The 27,977-nt window shown below is 35.0% G+C and overlaps 1 long non-coding RNA gene and 1 pseudogene across 2 annotated transcripts in view; one reads left to right on the top strand and one right to left on the bottom strand.

Moving 5' to 3' along the window:
- LOC140599693 (uncharacterized) overlaps positions 1–27,977 on the bottom strand; it is a 279,725-nt gene that overhangs the window by 76,591 nt on the left and 175,157 nt on the right. For both annotated transcript variants that reach the window (XR_012002645.1, XR_012002646.1), the window contains one exon: positions 650–731. This is a non-coding gene — a long non-coding RNA (uncharacterized lncRNA). The remainder of the gene's footprint in view (positions 1–649; positions 732–27,977) is intronic.
- Positions 263–27,977, top strand: LOC112928887 (large ribosomal subunit protein eL31-like; annotated as a pseudogene).

Here is a 27,977-nt window from a genome sequence, read left to right as displayed (position 1 = left end):
AGAGAGAGAGGGAGGCAGAGACACAGGCAGAGAGAGAAGCAGGCTCCATGCAGGGAGCCTGATGTGGGATTCAATCTCGGGACTCCAGGATCACGCCCTGGGCCGAAGGCAGACATTCAACTGCTGAGCCACCCAGGCATCCCCAATCATTATATTTTATTTTAAAATTTGTTTTAATAAAAGAAACATGCAGAAAAAAGAGTATACAATGATTATACATCTGAATAATTTATTATGAAGGGAATATTTCCATTTAATCACTCCCAAGGTAAGCACGATCTTACTTTCTAAGACTATGGTCTGTTTTTCCCCAGGCATCTGGCTGCTATACTCACATTTTTGTTGGTCTATACCAGGGATAGAAATTGCTGCATCAAAAGGTAGGATTATATTTGATTTTAAAAGAACACCAAACCACTTGTAAAACTGGTTATTTTATTTTCCATTTTTGTAGCAGTACCTGAGAGTTCCCATTACCTACATCTTTGCCAGCCTTCTTATAAGCAACATGGAGTTATTTTATTTGTTGTGTTCATCTGACAAATGTTTTCTTTTCATTAGAGCATTTCGTACATTTGTATTTCATAAATTGATGTTTTGTGATATAAATCTATAATATCACTATTTGCTTAATATATGTTCGACCTACCTCTTCCTCTCATTCATGAGTCCATCCAAAGGTATGCTCTGCTTTCGTGCCTTCTCAGTCACTTCTAGCTTTATCTGAGGCCCTGGAGAGAAAAGCAGTCCCAATTACAATTTTTATAAACATTCTACTGTATATGTTCATATATATATATATATATATATATATATATATATAATTTGAGAGAGAAAGAGAGAGCACATGAGATTGCATGTGTGGTAAGGTGGGAACAGAAGGAGAGAATCTTAAGTAGACTCTGTGCTGAGCATAGAGTCTGATACAGGGCTCTATCTCATGACCCTGAGATCATACCTGAGCTGAAACCAAGAGTCTAACTCTTTACCAACTGAGCTACCCAGGTGCCCCTGCATATGTTCATATATTAGTGCCTTTTATGTGCTAGACATTTTTATAAACCTTATCTCGTTTTCTCTTTAAAAAAATATTTGCAAGAGAAGAGGGAAGAAAAGAGGAGGGGTGGGGAGACAAGTCAGGTAATGTGACTGAGGCTAGACTGACAGATTTAGGAAGCTGGAGAGGGTATGGGCTCAAGTTTACTTAATCTCAAAGTCCATACCATTTTCGGAGCATCACAGTGCCTTTTACAGTAGCAGACTACTGACATTTGCTTTTTAAATAGGAAAGATTTAAAACATTTTATAATTCTACTTAACAAATGGCTGTATCTTTCTCTAAGAATATTTAAGTATAATTTTACAAACCTATATGTTTGGAAACCTATATGTCATATGACCCCCCTCCACACACACACTCTTATGTGTATATATACCTATAATACATAAAATTTAAAATGTGCTCTTCCTCCTTTATTTATGTATATATTTGTATATGTGTTTATTTTTATGTATATATCTAAAATTTAGAATATATTTTCTTCTTTCTTTCCTTTAAAAAAATTATAATCAAAGAAGTCAACAAGTTATAAATACCTACTTTGAACTACTTCTTTTTTTATTTACTTATTTTTAATATTTTATTTATTTATTATTCACAAGAGACACACAGAGAGAGAGGCAGAGACATAGGCAGAGGGAGAGCAGGCTCCATGCAGGGAGCCCGATATGGGACTCTATCCTAGGACCCCAGGATCACATCCTGAGCCAAAGGGAGACGCTGAACTGCTGAGCCACCCAGGCGTTCCAGAACTACTTCTTAAATAAAAGACTTGTAATATAAAACTAAGGATTTTTAATATAAAACTAAGAAGATTTTGGGAAATCTAAAACTTCTAATAAATAATATTGACCTTATTTCTTAAAATACTTCTGTTTTTTCCTCCTTGGCAAATGTTAACAGAAATTAAATGATTTACATGATTTGCAATATATGATGCTGCTAAACTGCAATATCTGAAAAGTGTTAACACAAAAAAAAATTACACGTATTAATTTTGGCCGGAGTAACCTCAATCATTTTAAACATTAAAATAGCCAGTTACTATTGATACTTCTCGTTTTTAAATGTTAGCATTATACCTTTACTTATCTATTTTTTTTAATGTTTAAAATAGTCATAAGAACAGTCGTATTCCAATATCATTGTTTGCTTCCCATATTAAAAACCTTACTTTTGCCAGTGAGCTAGCTGACTACCATTACAAACTTAAGGTGAAATATTTCAGATTTTGTTTTTTCTTGTTGAGTGTAAGCACCCATTGGCTATTAGAAGTCACCAGGACATTTTTAGAGAATCACATCTGTCCATGGTCCAGGAAAGTAACACGTAAAACATCAACATCAGAAAGGCACGGGAGAAGTGTGTGTTCTTCCTTGGTCTGATGCTGAACCAGAATTCTCTGAGGATTGCATTGACAGACTCCCTTTCCTTTCTCTCCCTCCCTGTATACTGCCTAGTACGCTAGTGTGCCCTTCGGTTCTTGCTCTCAATTTCTTTCCTCCAAGATTTCCTCTGCCAGGATTGTTACTGTTTGTAAGAAACATCCGGAAGAATTGGGCTGGGCTTTACCATTTCAAAGGATTTCCAGGTCAATGCTTTTCCTGTGATTTTAAAAGATGCAAACTTAATTTTACTATGGTGTTTAATGAACCTGTGGTAAATATGAAAAATTCTATGCTTAAATTTAATGTAGGACCTGGATTCTTCATATTAAGGAATGATCGAGACATTAGGTCAGCTTTTCTTTGGAAAAGAAGTTATGCACAAAGGAAAAATATAGACAGGAGGAAAAAATAATTACTTTGTGCCCATTTTGTGCTAGCTACTACACACACATTACCTTATTTAATACTTATTAACAATCTTAAGGTAGTGACTATCACCTCTGTTTTGCAGAGGAATAAGCGGTAATATTATTTATAGGCAGTGTACAAATAAGGAGTTCAGGATCAAGCTCAGGTAAGCCTGCTTCCAAAGCCCCTGCTCCTTTCACAAAAATATCTGCCTTGCCAGACTTATAACTAATGCTGATGCTTGTTAATAATCAGACAAATAATACAATAAATCTATGCAGGGAATTCTTTTCTAACCTATTTGTCTCCATGCATGGGAAACAGGAAGTAATAATGGTGGATAAGAGCACAATTTTGGATGTCAGCAAGCATAGATTTCAATCTTGACTCTAATACTGATTAATTACTTAACTTTAATATCTATTAGAGTATCAAACTAAAGTAGCCTCTGTGAGGCTCTGTTTTCTCATGTGTAAAATGGGAATAATAACAGCATCTAGATCATAAGGTTGTTATAAATAAGATAATGAAAATTAAGTGCTTAATATTGCATACATATAATGAGTGCAAAAACTTTGCTATAATTATATTATCTGTTGTGAACTTTAACACATGTAAAAACAATTTAGAACAATTTGCTTTATTAGTAGCAAAAAAAAAAGATTAAGTTCTGATTTACCACTGTGCTATAGCTAAAAAGTGTAACTGTGATGGGCTGGGACTCAGCAATACAGACATTTACCATCATTTAAAAACATAAGTAAAAATTAAAAAATCTAAAATAAAAACGTAAGTAATCCCTAAATTGGGAATAAAAGCGTCAGTACAAGCACAAGTGCATTTGCTTGTCATTAACGGACATTAGACTGACAAAGTAACTAAAGAATTGAAATATCCGTTTCTTCAATTCTTTGTTTGAATATTCCTCTGGATCTAGTAAGGATTACAAACCATGGATATCAATTGTAAATCCTCCTTAATGAAATCCAGGAGCTTACATGAGACTTTGAACCACTTGCAATTGTTTGGTTTAGAGCTTTCTGCAAACCAATGGTGCAGGAGGATTCCCCGCAACATAACAGCTACAGAAATGAACTATCAATAAATAACTTGTAGCTGTAAGGAACAAAGGGACTTACCCAGTTTAGCATTTTATTTCCGCTCAACAGCTATACAATTTCAAACTGGTGTCACTAAGGTTGAGTTTATAGGTTGTCATGACCACAGTTCCAAGAGCTGAGTTTTTTTTAGCACCTCATGGTATCACAGCTGGGGTAATTTTCTTCTCATTAATTTTAATTTCTTTCTCTCTCTCTTTCTCTTTGGCCTACTTTGCATAGTGACCTACAGAACATATCACCCTCTTATTCTTATCTAGGTCACAAACGGGAACAGGGAGAGATGTCATACTGCATTTAGTCTGTAGAAAAGAAGATTTTGTAATCTTTGGAAGAGATTGAAAGTCTAGTGTATCCAATTTGGTTCCACAATGAATATCTATCATTTTACCTCTAAAATAAACCATTTAAGTAAAATATATTATGTGTGAATGCTTACTCCCCCTCCCCATGTGATATAAGTCTAGTGGGAATATTTTTTTATAGTGTAACAAAATATTTTTGAATTTTTTCAGAAATGTCTTACATAGTAATTTGTGTCTAGTTTACATTTGTCATTCATCCACAGAAGAACCTGTGACTTATAAAAGCCATCACTGTGTCTTATTTTGTTCCCATGAGGGGCAAGATTTAAAAATGAGCTGGACTGGGTTTCAATAAAACTTTATTTATGGGCTCTGAAATTTGATATCATATACTTTTTATGGTTCACAAAATATTCTTTATTTTTCCAAACATTTTAAAATGAAAAAACTTCTTATCTCATTTACCACACAAAAACGGTGGTGGGCTGGATTTGGCACTTGGGCTGGCTCTAATGTGCTTACTCTTGCACGAGATAATTAAATTAAAAATGGACATACTGTGCTCTTGATTTATAGAAACAAAGTGCACATCTATGAATATTTGTCTTACTTGTGCAAAGATAACCTGGCCATTCACTGAAAAGAGCATTCCCAAACTCTTCCACTAAAGTAGTGCAACAGGCTAATGCCTTCTTGACAAAGTAATAATCCTTTCTCAAATAGAGCTAAATCAATTTTTTTGTAAGTTACATAGATTTTATCTGATAGGAAAGAATCTATATTTATGGTCTGTCTTCTCTAGGGATACCAATGTATAATTTGTTTTGGTTCCAAAGACAAACTCATATTCTTGTATCATTAATAATATCAAATTCATTTATTAGTCTAAACCATACTATTATGCTTATGTAACAAATAACTATAAGAATAGATTTGCTTAATAGCAGAAAACAAATATGTTGCAGGATGTGTGAATGTTTGTTAAAGGAGCTAACTACCACCTTTAATTTTTGGGGTGTCAAGGAAGCTCACTTTTGTAAGTAACCAAATAATTGTTTTTTCTAAAGTCAATGATCATGGCAATAAAGTATAAGTAGAACCCTAACTTCATTTCTTAATCTCTTTAGGCTCAGTATCATCAAGGATTAAAAAACAACATTGTCGGGGATCCCTGGGTGGCGCAGTGGTTTGGTGCTTGCCTTTGGCCCAGGGCGCGATCCTGGAGACCCGGGATCGAATCCCACATCAGGCTCCCGGTGCATGGAGCCTGCTTCTCCCCCTGCCTGTGTCTCTGCCTCTCTCTCTCTCTCTCTCTGTGTCTATCATAAATAAATAAATAAATAAATAAAAAAAATTAAAAAAAAAAACAACATTGTCTTAGGGCACCTGGGTGGCTCAATCAGCCAAGCCTCTGACTTCAGCTCAGGTCCTGATCTCATGGTCCTGGGATCAAACCCAGGTCTGGCTCCACATTCAGTGTAGAGACTGCTTGTCCCTTTGCCCCTCTCCCTGCTCATGTTCTTGTTCTCTCTATATATCTCTCAAATAAATAAATAAAATCTTTAAAAAAACCCAACAATGTCTTTTCATGGTTTTATGTAAGTCCTTTGTAAATGGTGACTTGCTTTAAGCGTACAAAAAATTATTACTTTAACTATTTCAAAGTTCAAAAATTGTGAATACATATATATGTATATATGTATAATTTTTAAGTCAAAATATTGAATTTATTCAAAAGTTGGAATTAGATATTAGAAATAGGAACTTATTTGAATGTGACGTATGTGTATTTGTGGGGATAGGACATAAGATAGATGTGTATATATATGTAAGAGCTTAAATTTACGTTTTAAACATATAGTTTCAATGAATTGGCCAACAGATCTCTTAAACCTAACCTCCTTCCCCAGAAAAAGTTATATGAAGTTGTGCTGGGGAATATGACCCAGTTTTTCAAATTAGCATTCATGAAGTTTGATAGTTGAGTCTTTGCAGAACATATTGAAAATGTAGCTCTAATTGTTTACAACCCCTTCCACTCCTATGTTTTTTAATTATCAGTATTTAGAAAGCCCCGAGGATGCATTTATGTGAATAAAGAGAACCTACAATCACATGGTGAGGTGACTGCTTTTTCTTTATTCTGAAGATTTACTGTCACAAAAACAAGTTTATATTTTGTTGCTGATTTAAGTTTTAAAAATTAACGAATGTTCATTTTTAAAAAGTAGAAACACTGAAAGGTATAAAGAAGACAAAAATTCACACATTGTCCCACTTTTCCAAATAAAATCACACTTAATATTTTGGTGAATTTTAGATTCATTTACATTTAAACTATTGAAATTAAAATTTACATAAAATTTGCATGTCAATGATTTTAACTTAATATTATGCCATAATTGCTTTCCTAGTGTTGTCATACAGGATGCAAAGGCATCATTGTAGCAGTCAGGGCTTGATCAAAAGATAAAAGAACGGATTTTATTATAAGGATTTGATCTTATGCAGCTGCGAAGGCAGGATAAACAGTCTATGTGAAGCTGTCCTTTGGTGCAAGAGCCTGAAGTTAGCAGGGCAGGCCATCTAGGGAGAAGGAGAGCCAGAAAGTAGAGGAGTCTAATACTCTAGGAACCCAGCAGGGTGATCTGGGACTGATAAAACTGGACTGGAACTGAGACTGGCTTCTCACAGCCTCCAAACCTCCAGCTTTGATGATGGAGAGAACCTGCAAAGAGTAGCAGGCATCCTCCCTCAACTGGAAAACACACACGTGGCCCCCAGCTGGGGATGGTGCTGAAGGAGCATCTTGGGGAGCTGGAGGAGCTACAGCCTGGCTGCTAACCCACCCAACAATGACAAGCAGGATCTGCAACAGGAAGGGGTACTCCTCATGGCACTTCTCCATGAGAAAAGAATACAGATGCCCAGCTTTATTTCACTTGCCAAATCTCACTCGAAATGGCCCATTCTAGCATTCCTAATTCAGAACTGTGCAGAAAAGAGAAATACATATCCTGCTTAAGTGAGGACAGTACAAATCTACCACAATCATTTTCATTTTATTGTGTATACAATAGTTCATGAAGTGGGCATACTATAATTAGTACCACAATGTGCAATGATTGAATATTTGGGAACCCTGAGGTGCCTAATAGTATTTATATATACTTTATTGTTTTGTGCATTGTCTCAATGGGTCATGGTGGTTGGCATTTGTTAGTTGTCAAAATTTACTGATTCTTCTGCTGTTTAACCCATCTAATACCTTCCTTCTGGTTTTAGCTTAGGTGTGAAGATCAAGAAGTCTTTCCTGATTTTATAAAACTTGTTTATGGTCCTCATGGTACTAGAATAATACTCTATCCTGGCTCTACTACAGAGTCCTTACTTTTCAGTGTGATTGCATAAGCACCTGTGTCTTTCACTAGATTCTAAATTACTTGAGGGCAAAGTATCTCACTGTTGGATCTCCAGTTTTTAGAAATAGGTAAGCAATCAGTGCTTTTGAATTTATGAAATCAAACTGTTAGCTAAACCAAGAAGATATATATTTTTTTCTATTTGTTTTCCTTATTTTAAAATATACTCTGGGAAGCCCGGGTGGCTCAGTGGTTTAGCGCCGCCTTCAGCCCAGGACATGATCCTGGAGACCGGGGAATGAATCCCACATCAGGCTCCCTGCATGGAGCCTGCTTCCCCCTCTGCCTGTGTCTCTACCTCTCTCTCTCTCTCTGTCTCTCATGAATAAATAAATAAAATCTTTAAAAAAATAAAATATTTTATTTTCACTGATTTATTTATCTGAGTTTTCTTCAGAAAAATGAAGACCAGCTTTCCTCTGGCCTCATTTCACTACCAAATAACAATGCTTTGAGATTTTCTGTTTTGGATTCATTATTATTCTTTTTAGCTCTAATTTAATTTAATTAAAAACTTTTAAAAATTGGATTATAGTTGATACACAATGTTGCATTAATTTCTGGTGTACAACAGTGATTTAACAACTCTATATGCTATGCTATGCTCACCGCAGGTGTAGCTACCATCTGTCACTATACGATGCTGTTATAATACTGTTGACTGTATTCCCTATACTGTATGTCTCATTTCTGTGACATGGATCAACTATTGTCAAAGTTAATAAGCAATAGCTAAAAAAAAAAAAAAAAACCAGCAGCTATGTACCAAACTTCTACTAAGTATATAGTGAAGAAACTCCAGTTAATTCATTGCTGTTCTTTCGTCAAATATTCACGTGAACGAAATATTAATCCTGATATTCATGCCATTGTCTCTGATTCATCTATTATTCAGAGTGCTTTTACAAATAATAGCTTCAATTTGAAGATCAGAGGAGAGACTTTGAATGAAAGACAAACTCAGGAAAATGTAATGTCTGAATATTTTATTTTCTGTTACTACTGTCAGTATACTTAAAAGGTTCATTTTTGTGCTATTCTAAACATAATGAATTATTGGAGTCCTATTTAGGTTAATGAGTTGGGAGTGCTGGAAAGGTAGTAGGCTTATCTCCAAAATTTGATGGCTATACCTAGTATAACACTTTCTATGATACTTTCTTTTTGCATATTTTGGCTTTTTGGTAAGTCTAAAGTAATTAATTATAAAATAGTTACCACGTTTTTAAAAGCATTTTGTTACCAATAACTCATTCTTTTCATCATTTGGTGATATCTTTGGGTTTGAGATAAATAGCTATAATTCCAAGTGCTCTCTTCTGTTAGTTTTGCTCTCCGTAGCTGATCTTTGCTGTGTTCTCGATCTCTGACAGATTTAAATATTACTTATTTCTGTCAAACCAGCCGCCCCAAGATGGCAGCCAGGAGATGATTACACACTGGCAATGATGAGGTGAGCTATAGTGGGAAGTGTAGGTTGTGCCTGAAGATATGTATGGTGTTTTAGATCATTCTTTCTCAAATCTTGGATCTTTGTATTTTAAGGAACATTTTTCAGTGACTGCCTTGGCAATTATCCCTGAATAAATAAACAACTGAACTCACTGAATTATTGAATCATACTCTGAGCTTTTTGTAAATTCAGTTATATTACTTTCAGGTATACAATACAGTGATTCAAAAATTCCATACATCATCTGGTGCTCATCAAAACAAGTGAACTACTTAATCCCTATCCCTTATTTCCCCATCCCTCTTTCACTGACCCACTCTGTTAACCATCAGTTTTGTTCTCCATAATACAAGTCTGTTTCTTGGCTTGTCTCTCTCTCTTTTTTTCCCTTTTGCTCATTTGTTTTCTTAAATTCCACATATGAGTGAAATCATATGGTATTAGTTTTCCTCTATTTTACTTAGCATAATACTCTCTGGTTCAGTCCATGTTCTTACAAATGGCATCTTTGCCAACACTTGTTGTTTCTTGTGTTTTTTATTTTAGCCATTCTGATTGGTGTCAGGTGATGTCTCATTGTAGTTTTGATTTGCATTTCCCTAACGATGACTGATGTTGAGCATCCTTTCATATGTCTGTTGGCCATCTGAAGGTCTTCTTTGGAGAACCATCTGTTCATGTCTTCTGCTCATTTTTAATTGAGTTATTTGTTTTTTGGGTATTGAGTTGTATCAATTCTTTATATATTTTGGATACTAACCCTTTATTGGATATATTAGTTACAAATATCTTCTCCCATTTAGATTTACTTCTTAGTTTTGTTGTTGTTTCCTTTGCTCTGCAGAAGCTTTTTACTTTGATATAACCCCAATAGTTAATTTTTGCTTTTATTTCCCTTGCCTTAGGAAACATCTAGAAAAATATTGCTATGGCCGATGTCAGAGAAATTACTACCTGTGCTCTCTTCTAGATTTTTATGGTTTCTAGTCATTGCATTTAGGTCTTTAATCCATTTTGAATTTATTTTTGTTTGTGGTATAAGAAAATGGTTGTTTCCTTTTTTTGCATGTAGCTGACCAGTTTTCCCAACACCATTTGTTGAACAAACTTTCCCATTGGATATTCTTTCCTATTTCATTGAAGTTTAATTGATCATATAATTGTGGGTTTATGTCTTATTTTTCTGTTCTGTTCCATTGATCTATGTGTCTCTTTTTGTGCCAGTACTATACTATTTTGATTGCTGCAGGTTTGTAATGTAACTTGAATTCTGTAATTGTCCTACCTCCAGCTTTGCTTTGCTTTTCCAAATTGTTTTGACCATTCAGGGTCTTTTGCATTTCCATATAAGTTTTAGGATTTGTTCTAGTTCTGTGAAAACTGCTGTTGGTATTTTGATAGGGATTGCATTAAATCTAGAGATTGCTTTGGGTACTATAAACATTTTAACAATATTTGTTCTTCCAATCCATGAACAGGGAGTGTCTTTCCATTTCCTTTGTGTTGTCTTCAATTTTTTTTATCAATGTTTTATAGTTTTCAGAGTATAGGTCTTTCACCTCTTTAGTTAGGTTTATTCCTAGTTATCTTATTATTTTTGGTGCAATTTTAAATGGGATTATTTTCTTAATTTCTCTTTCTGCTGCTTCATTATTAGTATATGGACATGAAGACTCTTCAAGCATCCTTTAAGTACAGTGGTCCCATTTATAGTTAGTGGTGTAAAAGCAGAGCCCTATACCACTTTTCCTTTAAAATATGCTTATCGGTACACTATAAACTAGATCCAAAAAAAGACCATGGCCCGGCTGTGGACACAAGGAAATAAAGAGGAAACTGACATGAACCTACACATGTAACAGAACTACTAAGCCCTTGCTCTACCTTCTCATTAGTTTATATGATAGCAAGCCAAAAGATAGGGGCTTCTATTTAGATTTTGATAAATTTAAACTAAATGAAATGCTATTATTCTCAATTGTAAAACATTTTCAAAGACACAGTGAGTATAGTGTTTATTTTAGATTCTGGGTCATTTCTAAAAGGGATTTGATTTGGGTTGCATATGTACATACAATGAATGGTAAGCTAGGAGAAATTTTTTTTTTAAGATTTTACTTATTTATTCATGAGACACACAGAGAAAGAGGCAGAGACACAGGCAGAGGGAGAAGCAGGCTCTCTGCGGGGAGCCCGACGCAGGACTCAATCCCAGGACCTGGGGATTATGACCTGAGCTGAAGGCAGATGCTCAACCGTGGAGCTATCCAGGTGGCCCACAATAAGGTTTTCTATGGAATTTTTAGAATTGATCAATAAAATAGTTTCTTTTCTTTTCTTTTTTTTTTTTTTTTTAGGATTTATTTATTTATTCATGAGAGACACAGAAAGAGACAGGCAGAGACACAGGCAGAGGGAGAGGCAGGCTCTCCACAGGGAAGCCCAGTGCGGGACTCCATCCCGGATCCTGGGATCGCGCCCTGAGCCAAAGGCAATATGCTCACCTGCTGAGCCACCGAGGCCTCCCAATAAAATAGTTTCTTATCTTCCTAGTTGTCAGGATGTACAGCTCTATAAAATGAATGCCTATGGATTACAGAGGAGACAGATACATTATTTTTCCTGGTATTAAAACTTGTAAGGCATTTCTACTGTGGTTATGAAAGAGAAATGATATAACACACTTAACATTTTCATGATATATATAATAGTGAGTTTCAAATAACTGTTCCTTAATGAAGGTTGATATTATAATGCCAAAGCATAGTTCATTTATTTTCAATATCTAGATTGATCCAAGAATATATTCAATCAGTATACAATGGTTCTTACTAAAGGTAGACAAATATCAATAGACTCTTAAAGAGTCCCAAAATAGATCACACTTTTCTATTCTATTCTATTCTATTATTCTATTCTTTCTATTCTATTCTATTCTATTCTATTCTATTCTATTCTATTCTATTCTATTCTTCTATTCTATTCTATTCTATTCTATTCTATTCTATTCTATTCTTCTATTCCATTCTATTCTTCTATTCCATTCTATTCTATTCTTTCTTTCTTTTTCTTTCTTTCTATTTACTTATTTAGGAGAGAAAGAGAGGTGAGGGAAGCGCAGAGGGAAAGAAAGAATCTTAAGCAGGCTTCATGCCCAGCAGGGAGCCTGACATGGGGCTTGATCTCACAGCCCTGAGATCATGACTTGAGCTGAAATCAAGAGTTGGATGATTAACAAATTGAGCCAGTCAGGTGCCCCTAGACCATTCATTTTTAACAAAAGTGCTAATAAGGAATGAAAGCTTTTTCAATAAGTAGATATCCATATTGAAAAAAATGAACTTCAACTACTATAATGCACCATTTATAAAAATTAATTAGTTATGGGTCATAGATCTAAATTTAAAAGCTAAAACAATAAGGCTTCTAGAAGAAAATCCAGGAAAATATCTTCACAACAAGGGAATAGATCTAGATTTTTTTTTTTTTTGGTCAGTAAAATAAGAAAAGGCCTTACTATTGCTACTGGTAATTGTTCTCTGTCTTGTAGCTTCTTTGTCCCTCCTTTCCTCTCTTGCTATCTTCTTTTCTGATTCATTGATTTTTTTTTTTTTTGGACATGTTTTGATTCTATTCTCATTTTCTTTTTTTTTGAAACTTCCATAGATGTTTTCTTTATGTATACCTTGAGACTACATAAAATATCTGATAGTTATCATAATCTTTTTTAAACTGATAACTTCAATTGCATATGAAAATACTATTACTCTTCCCCCACATACATTAAGTTATTGACATCACAAATTACATTTTTTTAGATTGTATACCCATTATTATAATAGATAAAGTTTTTGAAAGACTTTATTTTTCTAGAGCAGTTTTGGCATCACAGCACGATTGAGGAAAAGATACAGAGTTCTCATTCTCCCCTGTCCCATGCATACATTGCCTCCTTCGTTATCCACATCTACCACAACAGTGGTGTATTTGTTAACACCACCAATGAACCTACACTGCCTCATCATAATCATTCAAAGTCTAGAGTTTACATTAGGATCCATGCCTGGTATTGTACATTCTGTGGATTTGGATAAATGTATAATATCATGTACCCATCATTTTAGTATCATATAGATAATTTCACTGTCTTAAAATTTTTCTGTGCTCTACCTATTTTTTCCTTCATTTCCTTCCCACTGACCAATCCCTGGAAACTACTGATCTTTTCACTGTCTCCATAGTTTTTCCTTTTCCAGAATGTCATTTATTTGTATGCATACAATATGCAGCCTTTCAGATTGGCTTCATTCACTTAGTAACATGCCTTTAAGTTCTGTGTTTTATCATGGCTTGATAGCTCATTTCTTTTTAGTGCTGAATAATAATCCATTATTTGGATGTGTTTACCATTTATCTATTCATCTACTAAAGGAAATCTTTGTTGCTTCCAAGTTCTGGCAATTATGATTAAAGCTGCTATAAACATCCTTCTGTAGGTTTTTATGTAGACATGTTTTCAATTTCTTTGGCTAAATACCAAAGAGCATGATTGCTGGATTGTATGGTAAGATTAAGTTTAGTTTTATTAAAAACAACCAACTGTCTTCCGAAGTGGCTATGCCATTTTACATTCTCATCAGCAATGAAGGAGAGGTCCTGTTGCTCCACATCCTTATCAGCATTTGGTGTTGTCAGTGTTCCAGATTTTAGCCATTCAAATGGTTACATAGTAGTAGCTCATTGTTGTTTGAATTTGCAGTTACTTGAGTTCCTAGGGGTCCCTTTTCTGTGCCTCTGCCTTCTCTAGCCTTAAAACATACAAATGCCAAATTACAGAAATTTCCTGGTATCATTTTTTCAGGAGCTTTTAATCTCTTGTTCCCTCTGGTGTCTATTTGCGATACTGCAGGTTCTCTGGAGCCGCTGCAGGCCACCCATCTCTTTAGAGAGATTTTCTCAGTGGTTTGAGTTGAGTAAGACAGAAACCAGTTCCTTAGACAACCCCCTGAAAAGTCTGAACATTGGCTGTATGGTCTTTTCTTTCCCTTCCCAGCAAGAAGTTGGGAGTTTTCTCCTGAAGTGTCGTGCTGAGATGGGGGAAGAGACTACGATAGGTGAAAAATCAGAAATTTTCCTACTGGATTTGATAAGGCTGGTGCCATGCTCACTTTAGGAGGAAGGAGCCTCTAAACTGGTTCCTGAATTTCCCACAAAGGGCATTCATCCATGTATCATTGCTGAGTCTGTCTCTGTGAGAGGAGGGATGGTCTGTTTATAGTCAGAAGTACTGTGTGCTCTCTGGGCATCCAATACTGTAGCCATGTGGAAGAGTGTGGCCTGGTTTTTTGGCTGTTACTATCACCATGAAAAATTAGTAGATCCAACTTCATTAGTATTCATCTGAATACTTAGACTATCCAGATCCTTTGTCACATCTGTGAATGAGATTAGAAAACCTGGAAAATCCAAAAGTATTAAGTAACCATTATGGATTCATCTCAGAGCAAAAGGACAGGACTTAGATGTGAGAGTAAGTACATTTCTTTTGGGAAATCAACCCATTTTTATACTCACTAGAGGTAATTAGGTCCTGATGAAGACAAGCTTCCCTTTATATTTCTTTTATTTTTTTAATCACCTTAGTAGGTTATATAAGATTGCTTCTTGCAAGAAAATAATGGATCTGTATAAGGATAATTTTAAAGGGATACTATGTACTCTAAACTAATCTTTACAAAGTCAGGAGTCTTGTTAATAATTGCCAGATTTTTTCAGTCCCTAGATATATTAATGACTCAATCAGTAAATAATTTTGTGACACTCAGAAATCAGGGATATAAGATTTCCAGTGAGATGCTGAAAGACACTGCAGATCGGCAGAAATATATAGGTCAGATTAAGATCTGCTTGTTTCCAGGTATTTTTATATTTAACACATTTGCATCAGTAACATGCAAGGTTTTTTTTTAGCAAGATTCACAACACATCAAAAAAATTTAGAAGGTCAGAAATAATATTAATGTCTCTAGACATTCAGGAAGAACATATCCACACACTAGCAAGTTAAGCTCTGAAAAATACCTTTCCAAATTGCTAAAAAATAAATGGAGTTTAAATATCACTTATTTAGAACTTATATATTAATTATTTAACAAATATCTCTTGAAACTGCATAAAAACAGTTGTGAAAACAATTTGATGAATAATTTTATGGTTTATACACAAATAACCATAATAAAATTCATTATGGAATTCGTACCACAGGAAAGATGTAAATATGTTACAGAAATTCAGAGAATGGAGTGACCACTGCATTGGAGCAAAAAGGCTGTTAGCTCTTGAGGGAAATAGCTGTGCTTATGTTATATTGTTCACTAGGGCATATCACAGGGTAAGGAATAATTGAATGAATGAATTCAAATGTACTTCTTCAATATGGTAGTTCAATTTTAGCTGTGTCAATTTTAGCTGTGTCATGATTTACAGAGAAAGGAAGAGGATGCACTTCAGGCAGAGTAAGTAGTACACTTTGAGCCATTAAAAAACAAACAAACACAGAACTATAGGACATATCCTAAACAATTAATTCAGTTTAAGTGAGAAATTATGTATGAGGAGGCTAGCAAGAAGGATGAGAGCCACTTTGTAGAGGTGCTTTAGCTATTACGCACTAGGTAATTGGGAACTAGTAAGGATTTTGAGCAGGAGAGTGATAGGACTAAATATCCTTTGGAAAAATTAGTCTGATAGAAATATATAGGATAGACTAGAGGTAAGAGAAACTCATTAGACAAGTGCACTATTTGTGGCAAGAGTTAAGGGCCTAAAGAGAAATGGGGATATATATGAAATTATATAATGGAGGCAGGATTGTTAGACTTACTGACCAACAGGATATAGATAGTGAGGTAAAAGAGGAGAGAAAAATTGAAATAACTTAATTTTCCAAACCTGATTAAGGTAGGGAATTTTGCCATGACCGGAAACACTGAAGTTAGAAAGGGGTGTTCGTCTGAAGGGAGAAGGAAAGAGGTCACATTTACAACATCTGATAGGACATCAAAGTGATGGAGTACACAAGGTAGTTGGAAAAACAGAAGTGTAGGAGGATGTTAGAGATTCAGACTGGGGAAATCATTGGTCAAGAAGTAATAATCAAATCTTAAGTTAATAAAGTACTAAAGGAAGAGAGAAGGTCTGGAGAAGAGGGGACAGATAAATGTTTGGGAAAATGTTTCTGTGTATGGTGCTGAAAGGAGAAAATGGAGTCATTTCTGTGTAGAGACAGATTGATTTGGGCTATGGCACTAAAATGATGACATATAATCATGAACCTAAGAGCAAATTCTTAAAGTGTATTTGTATTTGGGGTTCATGAAGGTAATGAATGTTTAATATAGATAACATTTTATGAATTTATTTAACTGACTTTTTGTTAGATCATTTTAATTTTTATTTTACTGTGTTAAGAACACTGAACATGAAATCTACCGACAAATTTTTCAGTGTATTATACATTTTTGTTGACTCAAGGTACAATATTGTACAGCAGATTTCCAGAGTTTATTCTTGCTTGACTGAAACTTTGTGCCTTTTAATTAGTGATTTCTTCTTTCCCCCTCCTCCCAGGCCCTGACAAACACCATTCAAAAACCTTTGATTCTATGAATGACTATTAGATAGCTCATATAAGTGGAATCATGTAGTATATGCCTTTCTCTGACTGGTTTATTTTGTTTCGAATAATGTCCTTAAGGTTTATCTATGTCATCACATATTGTACCATTTCTATCAATTTTTTTTTTAAGGCTGAATAGCATTCAATTGGATATATATATATATATATATATACACCAGATTTTCTCTATCCATTCATCTATCAACGGACATTCAGGTTTTACAGAAATATAGTCTCTTTAAGAAATGGTTTGGGAAAACTGGATATCAATATACAAAACCATACATGAAAATCAACTCAAAACAGATTAAAGACTTAAATGTAAAGCCTGAAACAACAAAACTCCTAGGAGAAAACATTGGGAGATGTTTCACCACATTGGTCTTGGCAATGATTTCATGGATATGGTACCAAAAGCATAGGCAACAAAACCAAAAATAGACAAGTAAGGCTACATCAAACTAAAAGCTTCTGTACAGTAAAGGAAACTATCAACAGAGTGAAAAAGAAACCTATGGAAGGGGAGAAAATACTCATAGACCATTTATCTGATAGGAGTTAATAAAAAATGTAAGAAATTCTTACAACTCAATAATAAAAAAACCTAATAAACCAATTAAAAATGGGTTAAAAACTTGGATAGATATTTCTCCAAAGAAGACATACAAATGGCTAAGGTCACTAATCATCCAGAAAATGCAAACCAAACTACAATGACAGCACCTGGCACCTATTTTCAAAAACCGACCTCCATGCTTTGGAGGCAACAGAGTTTGGGATAAAGAGGAACAAAAGCTTTATTCCTTTGCCAGGTGAAGGAGGCTGCGGCAGGCTATGGCCTTCAAAAAACTGCAAGCCTGCCAGGAAGAAGGGACTGGGGAGTTTTTATAGGGAAACACAGGATCTAGCTGATTTTGACAGGAATTGTGTAGATACTGCCAACTGAGACACCAGGCACCCACACCTTTAGGGTGGTACCAGGTTCCTGAAACAAAAGACCAGGAAGGAAGGAGGGGAGGTTTGCAGAAGGGAGGAAAAGTGTTATTTAAAATCAAACTTCACTGCAGCATTAGTGCAGCCATTTTGATTTTTGTTCAACTTTATGGTTTTAAGCAGTTTTACTGTCAAGATGATTATTATTCTGTGCTCATTGCAGCACTGGTCACATTAATTACGTTTTTTTAAAAGATTTTATTTACTTATTTGACAGAGAGAGAGAGACAGAGAGAGAGCCTGTGAACACACACAGGCAGGGGGAGGGGCAGAGGGAGGAGAAGGAGACTCCCTGCTCAGCAGGGAGCCAGATGTGGGGCTGGGGCTCAATCCCAGGACCCTGAGGGCACAACCTGAGCTGAAGGCAGAAATTTAACCAACTGAGCCACTCAGGCACCCACATTAACTATTTTTTAAAGGATGGTTTCATTATTCCATACTTGCATACCTCAGAATTTATTTTTCACTGTTGTGCAATTGACTTATCTTTCATTTATATCTTCCAAGTTTATTGCTGAGCAACAACAAAGCTTTTCTTTCACCTGATAGTTCTGTGCTCAAGAGATCTCAGATAAAAGTTAAAGTTAGGTAAATGTCTTCATCCATTAGGATAGCGATGACAAAAATACCAGATACTGGGTGGCTTATAAACAAGAGAAATTTACTTCTCACAGTTCTCAAGCCTGGAAGTCCAAGGTCAGGGTGCCAGTATATTCTAGTTCTGGTGAGGAGCCTCTTTCAGAAGGGGTCTTTGAGGACAAGCTCTCTGAGGTCTCTTTTACTATTGAGTTGTAGGAATTTCTTATATTTTTTGTTATTAGCTCCTATCAGATAAATATATCTTTTATATGTATATCTTTTATAAATATATATATATATAAAGTACCTTTAGTCACTAATCGCATTCATGACGTTTCTGCCCTCATGACCTAATCACCTCCCAAAGGCCTCACCTCCTGATACCATCACTTTGAAGGTTAAGACTTCTAATAAGAATTTGAGGGGAATGCAAACATTATCTAAAGCAGTTAAGCTTTACAGTCTTTATAAACATGACAGCATGGTGGGAAGTTCAGGTTTATCCCTTAGTAGAAATGTGGATAGGCCCCGAAAATTCCAATGAAAAAGCTACTAGGCACTGAAAGAACAGGGGGAGTTCCAGCCATAAAGCAGGTGAGCCTTTTATCCTAATTGAGACCAGTGGTTCCCAAATTTTCTGCTTATTAGAATCATCTGGGGGAGCATTTTAAAATCCCAATGCCCAGGTCTCATCTCATACTAATTAAATGAGAAAGTCTAAGGATAGGAACCAGACATCAACATCTTTTTTAAAGTATACTCCCTCATCCCAAGGTATAGAAAAATTGGGGAACCACTGTACTGAGTTAAAGAAATACTGATGTTGCAGTAACTTCTATGACCAAATTGCAAATGTTAATTGTCTCTACTTAAGCTAACTCTTTTGTGTTCTTTACCTGAGCTAAGAAAATGGTTTTCACACCTATGAATTGCTTCCTGGGCCAGAGGGTCAGGACTAGACTTATGGCAGTGAGCTTGCTTCATGGTCTCAGAATGGGAAAACCCAGACCTTGAGCTCTGCATTTATTTCTCCTTTCCTCATTCACATGGCCCTTAGTTACTTGCTTGAATTGCTTGTCCTAAATGAGAATTTTTTTTTTTTGCATGATTTCTTTTCCCCTGCTGTAATTGTCTGGTTTGGTTCTATTTCTTGCGATCCCTGCAAAAGCGACTGTAGTCTAGGATCATGTTTGCTGAGTCACCTCTCCCACTTGATTTCATTCAATTAGGAAAAGGTTACCAACAGCAATTGCTTCTAGCCCCTTCAATTTACTCACAGTTTCTATCTTATCAGCATGTTTTTACATGGAATCATCTTGTGTACTGACCCCTGGCACAGGTCATTAAGTCTCTGTGTACAATTTAAGTGTCCTACATAGAGGAACACTATTGTTAGGTGCTTATTCCCTCATGGAGGCACTATACAAAGTAGCAGGAAGTTTCATCAAGGATGTTTGTTGTTGAAAAAGTTAGTGTTTAGTCACTGCATTAGAGTTTTCATTAGATTGCGAAGTGTCATGTATTTTCTTCTTTCTTCATATCTATGTATATGTATAGTAATATGTATGTACATATAATATATGTATAGGCATATTTAGATGCATATGTATACGTATATTTCTAAATGCTATAAAGTACTTTATTTACCTGAATTTCTGTGGCATTTGTGTCTTGTCTCAGAAAAATATTACTTAGAATTCATTTTTCATTTAAAATTCATATACCTGATTTTTTAAAGTATTTTTTTAAAGATTTTATTTATTAATTCAAGAGAGACACAGAGAAAGAGAGAGAGAAAGAAAGAAGCTTGCTTCAAGAAAGAAGCAAGCTCCATGCAGGGAGCCCAATGTTGGACTCAATCCCAGTACTCCAGGATCACGCCCATGAGCCAAAGGCAGATGCTCAACTGCTGAGCCATCCAGGCGTCCCTAAGTTTTTGTTTTTTGTTTTTTGTTTTTTTTAGTATAGTTGACACACAGTGTTACATTATTTTCAGGTATACAATATAGTGATTCAACTTTTCTATACATTACGCTATGCTCCCCACAAGTGCAGCTCTCATCTGTCACCAAACATTGCTATTACCATACCATTGACTGTATTCTGTACACTGTGCCTTTTAGTCCCATGACTTTTCATTCCAGAACTGGAAGACTGTATCTCCCACTCCCCTTCACCTATTTTTCCCATGTCCCTATCTTCATCTCTCTGGCAACCATCAGTTTGTCTCTGCACTTATAGGTCTGCTTTTTGTTTTTTCATTTGTTTTGTTTTTTAGATTCCACATATGGATGAAATCATATGGTATTTGTCCTTTTCAGTCTGACTTTATTCACTTAGCATAATACTTCTAGGTCCATCCAAGTTGTCACATATCTGAGTATTGATAGGAAGGATTTTAACAACAAGTACAATATGCAGGGACTAATGATGAATAGGGTATATAATAGGCAGAGGAAGGAAGAGAGTAATATTAAAAAATACTGACTTGGAAAAGCCTCTGTAATTGAAACCAGAACTTTCCTCTGAATTTTATGGTAGCCAATTAAAAGGAAAGCAACATTAAGTTACAATAATCTCATTAGACAATAAAAGAAAGCATGATAACTTACTAAGAGGGCTAACATTTTTACTGATTCTGATGTCTAAGAGAGATTTCACAGTCTTCTTATAAAGATATATATAAAGTATCTTTAGTCATAATTTTACCAAAGATGTAAAGGCCATTCAAATGGCCTTGTTCATATAGCCATTCCTAATATCAAAGGAAAATCAAGAAGAAGGTTAAAGCACAATTGTGCCAAGCAGTTGAAAGCTCAGTAGAGTAACCCATCCCAGGTGTACAGCTGTCTAGCACTTTGACTTTATGTTGAGATAAGACTCTGAGAACTCCATTTTATAGGAAAGCATTTTAATATATCTTAGTCTGTTCTTTTCTACTGGATTGCTTCAGATTATTTTCTCTCATCCTGTTTTTCAATGTAGGTTTTTTTGTTTGTTTGTTTTTCCTAGCTACCAAGAAATCAGATTATGGCTATTAGAGCATTCACATACATAAATGAATCTTGCATATAGTGTAAATATTATATACTTACTATATTTAGCCACCAACATAAGGGGATGGATGTAAAATGTAATAATAGAAATTCCAGTTGGGTTAAAATACACTTCTTTGTTGGTAGGAATTAGCAGGTAATGCAATCAGCAACTAAATGGAAGGGGAACTATTCAGTTTTCAGAACCTAAAAAAAAAAAAGTATTCAGGTAAATGTGCTTTGGTATGAATTTGTGTGTCAATGGCACAAATAAGTCTTCTGCCTCGGAAGACTTAGTAGGATTTGTTTATTTCTTAGAGTCTTTGGTCAAGGGAAATTATAATACTTATCACCCAAACTGGGACTTTAGGGAATTAAAGGGGGCTTCAATTAATTAGAATGACAAGAAAATAGACATAAATTAAGATTGTCTTGGACATATTGGACTCAACTGTGATCCCAGAAAAATTGGTTTACTTTCAATTAATTAGCTATTTAAATAAAACTTTTTGATGTTTACTGCTTCTCTCTGAGGTGTTTAATTTACAGATGATTTAATTAGAGCTCTGTTGCAAAATTTTGGGCAGAAGAGTATTCACACTTTCAGCTCTCCATGTTCAGAATGCTCTTTCCTAGATTATTTTCATTCTTCAGATCATAGAGGAATCATCACCTTATTACATAAACCTCTTCTGATTCCTCAGTCCAAAGTAGCCCCTCAATTTGAGCTCCAAAGTAAATACAGAGAAGAATGTTCTTTTCAGTGGAATGTGAACACGTAAATGTAGAAGGAATGATATAGTTAGAAAAAACACCATTCTGAAACCTTCATAGTAATAATTGATTCAGGCAATAATTCAGGCAATAATCATCAATCGATGCTAAAAAAATTTTATGAAAGCTGGTTAGGGAACAGATATTTACATACTCTCAAAGATTCTCCCTAAAAGATATTTAGTAATTAAAGGGAAATCAAATGGGAAGAAACAAAGGTTCCAACCAAAGGTTGAAATAATCTGGGCAAAAGCCCTTTAAGCAAGTAATCAAAATGGGAGAAACTAATACTAGGTGCTTTCCGATGTGATGTACCAAGAGACACGCAATATCTCTTATGTAATATTTCTTTTAAAAATACATAATCCAATCTAATAATGATGTAACAACCAGACAAACATAAATTGAAGAACATCTCTTCAAACATGTCAGTATCATAAAAGACAAAGAAAGCTAAGGGATTCCACATCAAAGGAAATTAAAAACACAATGCTACAGAATCTAATGCATGTTCCTGGGTTGAAAAAGAGAAAATCTCTATAAAGCACATGATTGAGAAAATTGGCAAAATTTTTGTAGGAACTATATGTTAGATTATAATGTTGTATCAGAGGTCAATTTCCTGAATTTAAAATCATGCTATGATTAAAAGAATAGCCTTTTTTTCTTAGGAGGTGCACACTGACATATTTAGCGGTAAGGGGTTATCATCTCTGGAACTTGCTCTCAAAGATTCAGAAGAAATTGGAATAAAGCTAATAAGTATTATATATTAATCTGCTTAGGCTACCATAACAAAATACCTAGATTTGTGGCTTAAAACGGAAATGTATTTTCTCATACTTCTTATGGAGGCAATAAGTCCAAGATCGGAGTGTCAGTACAATCAGAAGCTGGTGAGGGCCCTCTTCCTGGCTTGAAGATGGCTGCTTCCTCTTTGTTTACTCACAGGCAGAGAACACTCTGGTGTCTCCCTTTCTCCTTATAACCCTGTTGTGAGGACCCCACCCTTGTGACTTCATTTAAACCTAATTACCTCCATAGTCTCCATCTCCAAATACTGTCATGCTGGGAGTTAGATCCTCAATTTATGAATCTATATATTCAATGTGTAACAAGTAACTAAAATAATAATGTGTAAGTTTATGTATGTTTAAATATTTCCAGAAATATATGTAGAATATATGCATATATATGTATATAGAGAGAAAGTGAGTGAGAGGCGTAGGAGGAGAAAAATGTTGCTGCACCGTTGGTGGGAATGTGAACTGTTGCAGCCACTGTGGAAGACAGTATGGAGGTTCCTCAAAAGATTAAAAAGAGAATTACCATATGATCCAGTCATTCCACTATTGGGCATTTACCCAAAGAAAATGAAAAAACTAATTTCAAAAGATACATGCACCACTATGTTTATTGCAGCATTATTTACGATAACTACAATATGGAAGCAGCTCAAGTGTCCTTCTGCAGATGAATGGATAAAGAAGATGTGGTATACACACATGCACACACACACACACACACACACACACACACAAAGGAGTATTATTCAGCAATCAAAAAATGAGATCTTGCCTTTTGTACAACATGGATGAACCTAGGGGATATAATGCTAAGTGAGGTAAGACAAAGACAAATACCACGTGACTTCACTTATATGTGGAATTTAAGAAACAAAACAAGCTACCAAACAGAATAATGAGATAAACAAATAAATGGATTCCTAAACACAGAGAACAAATTGGTGGTTACCAGAGAGGAGGTGGGTGGGGAAATGGGTGAAATAGGTGAAGGGGATTAAAAGTATATTTATCATGATGAGCACTGAGTAATATAAACTTGTTGGATCATATATTGTATACCTGAAACTAATATAACCCTGTGTGTTAATTATATTACAATAAATTTTTTTTAAAAGAAAAAGAATGGCATAAACTTTCTCAGTGTTAAAGAAAGAAAAAATAAGTAGGTGCCTCTCATCTTATTACTGTCTCTCAGTGTCCTGTATTTTTCCTGGAGCACTTAATATTCTGCAGTTTCTTTATTTGCCTATTTGTTTATTGTCCATAGGTCATGTTTGGTTATAATTTTATGGATATTATTATGATTTTCTTTTGTATTTCTTTTTTTGTAGTAGTTAAATGTAAAACCAGAAAACAATGTGTATAGTAGTAGTATTTGCCATAAATAGAGGAAAGATATGGATCTGTAATCCAGGAATAGAAATGACAAGAGGATTCTTATGACTTACTAACAAAATGACAAAAAGAAACTCAACTTTTCCCAAGCAAGAGAGTCTCCATTAGTTTATTTTTCTAGACTGGAGTGTGAACTACGGTTAGGCTACCATTGTCTTTCTCTGCTGTTTTGGTGATTTCCTACATCAACGGTTTATCTTATTAATATGTTTCTTTTTTTAGCTCTTTCATAAATTCTCCTGTGAGATATGAAGTGAGGCCTCCAGGGTTGGAAAGATCACTGGGTTTATGGATTCACAGATTGTGAACTGGTGATACTATCTTGTCATACTCTTCTTCCAAAGGATTTATACCCCCATTTAAGTGCCTCATAATGTCTGAGGCAGCTTTAAAATTTTAATTTTTTTTTTTTTACTTATTTATGATAGTCACAGAGAGAGAGAGAGAGGCAGAGACACAGGCAGAGGGAGAAGCAGGCTCCATGCACCGGGAGCCTGATGTGGGATTCGATCCCGGGTCTCCAGGATCGCGCCCTGGGCCAAAGGCAGGCGCCAAACCGCTGCGCCACCCAGGGATCCCTAAAATTTTAAATTATTATTAAATATTATATATACATTCATGTGCATGTCATGTGTACATATATTTGTGTGTTCTGCTGTATATGTTTATTTAGTTAAGTGGTTTCTAACATAGGCACCACTGAACCCTAGTGAACCATGGAATTAGTGTAGGCTTTCCAAAATATATCTGTGCTTGGCTCATTGCCCAAACACCAAATTAATATCTTTTACAAACACAATTTTTCAGTAGTATAGAGATGCCATTAGGATAGCTAAAATCCGTTTTTGAAAGTGTTTCATAATTCACGGCACCAATTTGCCATGTATTTTTAAATATTTAATATCCAACTATGATTCTGTAGGAGTCTAAGACAATTTGAAATTTTAAAAGAAATTTCCACAGCTTTGCCTCTGAGGAGGTACAAAATGGAGTGCTTTTGGAGTAGGGGACTATTATTTTTTAAGATGGAGGAAATAGAGCAAACTGTTGATATTTGTTACAATGTTTATTATATAGCATTCTAAGTAATTCAGTATGTTTAAAATGCTTTAATAATTTTTAAAAATAGGTGATTATGCTTGAAAACATAGAGACATTTATCTAATTTAGCTTTTTTACCTGAGAAATACTCAAAGTGTGGTCCAGGGATCCCTGAGAAAGTTTAATGAGGTCAAAACTCTTTTTGTGTTTATACTAAGACATTATTTACTTTTCATTCTTTTCTCTCTGAAGCATGTCCCAGAGATTGCATGACATGTGATATTGCAGCAGATGGAATGCAAAAGCAGGTATAAGGATCTAGTTATTTTCTATAAAACCAGAAATTAAAGAGATTTATAAAAATATAAAACAGTGCCACTGTTTCACTGTTTTTGTTTTAGAAGATACATTTTCATAAATCTATCGTTTCATTAACATATAGTAAGCTTATTATTTTAAATAAATGAAAACCAAATATTTTCTCAGTTTAAATTGCTAATATAGTAAATATAGGTCTATATAACACTTGTAAACAAACCTCTGGGATTCTCCTACTTTTTAAAAGTATGAAGGGGCATTGAGGCTGAATGGTTCTAGCACTACTGTCTCAGGTTATACAAATATACTCTCCACCGTGCTTGTAGAAGGAGGTCAACTCTGGTACTTATTTGATAATTTCAACTCCAATAACTTAATGAATTTTTGGTGATTCCAAAATAAAGAACTCTACATTATTCTTAATTCTTTTTGTATGTCGAAGCCCTGTATAATAATCTATTTGGTAACATGAGAAAGTAAAAGCTTAATAAGCAGTGTTCTCCCTCTTTTTGTTTCCAAAGAAGTAAATCAGTAAGCGATCAAAATTATATTCTTTGCTAACAATTTCAGCATTCCTTTCATTCTATCAAATACACCTACTATAAGAATAAAGTATTATATGGCTAGTGCTTTCTTTCATCTGATAGAGCTAATAACTTAATACTAGATTTCATGGTCATACAACTTACTACTGACTGGATGCCTGTTGACATCAATTTCCATTTACTGTGATGTTTATTAATGTCACATATTCCTCCAGTTCAACCTAATGCCTAAGAATAGACTGGATCAAATGGGTTAGGTTTGCCATTAGTATGTGTGAGACTATGCTCAGTAGTCAAAAGTCACTGTTTCTTTCAGCAAGAGAATAAACATGCAACCTCCCAGAAAGAGCGAAGGGAAATGAGTTCCACTCTAGAATGCTCCATTGTTAGTTTGTCGAGCATATTTGATTAATAGTCCCTTTCTCCCTGTGTTATATTTTTGTATCACTCATTCCAGAGCATTAATAGGAACCCAAGAAGATGTGCAGATCTGATACATTTTAGTCCAAGCAAGAATGCAGATTAAAATACCCAGGTAGTAGTTATATGTGTGGGAATGGAACTCTTAAAAAGCATGCTCAGGGAAGGAAAACACAGTAAGGAGAAGTTTCAAAATCACCTCATTAGAAACTGCATACACTGGAGAAGGTGGAGGGATTCATAGTAGTTTTTTGTTTTTTGTTTTTTAAATAAACACAATATGTAAATTTTAGAAATGTAGATAACATTTTTAAATTTAAGCATCCCAGTGAGAATATGATAGGTTTCCACTGTCTTCCAATCTTATGAAGACAATTTGGAGGACTATCAAAGCACCATGGTTGACATTTATCAAATTTTTTAGAGAAAAAATCTAGAGAATAATAAAATGAAAAATCCATTTGGAGAAGTTTAGAAATTCTTTCCAGGCTGAGATTCGGTCCCAGATTTCAGATATCAGTCTGTAGATCAATTGTGTCCCATGTAATCTGATCCCTTGTCCTTTTATTGTTCTTTTCTGAGTCAATGATGTCAATAAGTAAAACTGAAATTTAAAGTGTTTTATTTTTCAGACTTTATATTACTAATCCCAAAGGCTCTAAAGGATTTTTTTTGGAGTAGTCAAGAGCTATTTTGCACTTTCCAACTAGGGCCCAGCAGAATGGCTCCTGCAAAGAAGGGTGGCGAGAAGAAGGGTCGTTCTGCCATCAACGAGGTAGTGACCAGAGAATACACCATCAACATTCACTAACGTATCCATGGAGTGGGTTTCAAGCAGCGTGCTGCTCGGGCACTCCAAGAGATCCGGAAATTTGCCATGAGGGAGATGGGAACTCCAGATGTGCGCATTGACACGAGGCTCAACAAAGCTGTCTGGGCCAAGGGAATAAGGAATGTTCCATACCATATCCGTGTGCGGTTGTCCAGAAAACGTAATGAGGATGAAGATTCACCAAACAAGTTCTACACGCTGGTTACCTATGTACCTGTCACCACTTTCAAAAATCTACAGACTGTTAATGTGGATGAGAACTAATCGCTGATTGTCAAATAAAGGTATAAAACTGAAGAAAAAAAAAAAGCTATTTTGCTGTTACTTGAGTAAAATTGCATAGTGGGCTGGCATTTAGAATAATTAAGTTTAGTTTGTTACTACAAATTTTGACTTTCTCTAACTTA

The sequence above is a fragment of the Vulpes vulpes genome, chromosome 7 (assembly GCF_048418805.1).
Source record: "Vulpes vulpes isolate BD-2025 chromosome 7, VulVul3, whole genome shotgun sequence".
In the NCBI taxonomy this organism is placed as follows: Eukaryota; Metazoa; Chordata; class Mammalia; order Carnivora; family Canidae; genus Vulpes; species Vulpes vulpes.
This window is presented reverse-complemented; position numbering and strand designations above follow the sequence as displayed.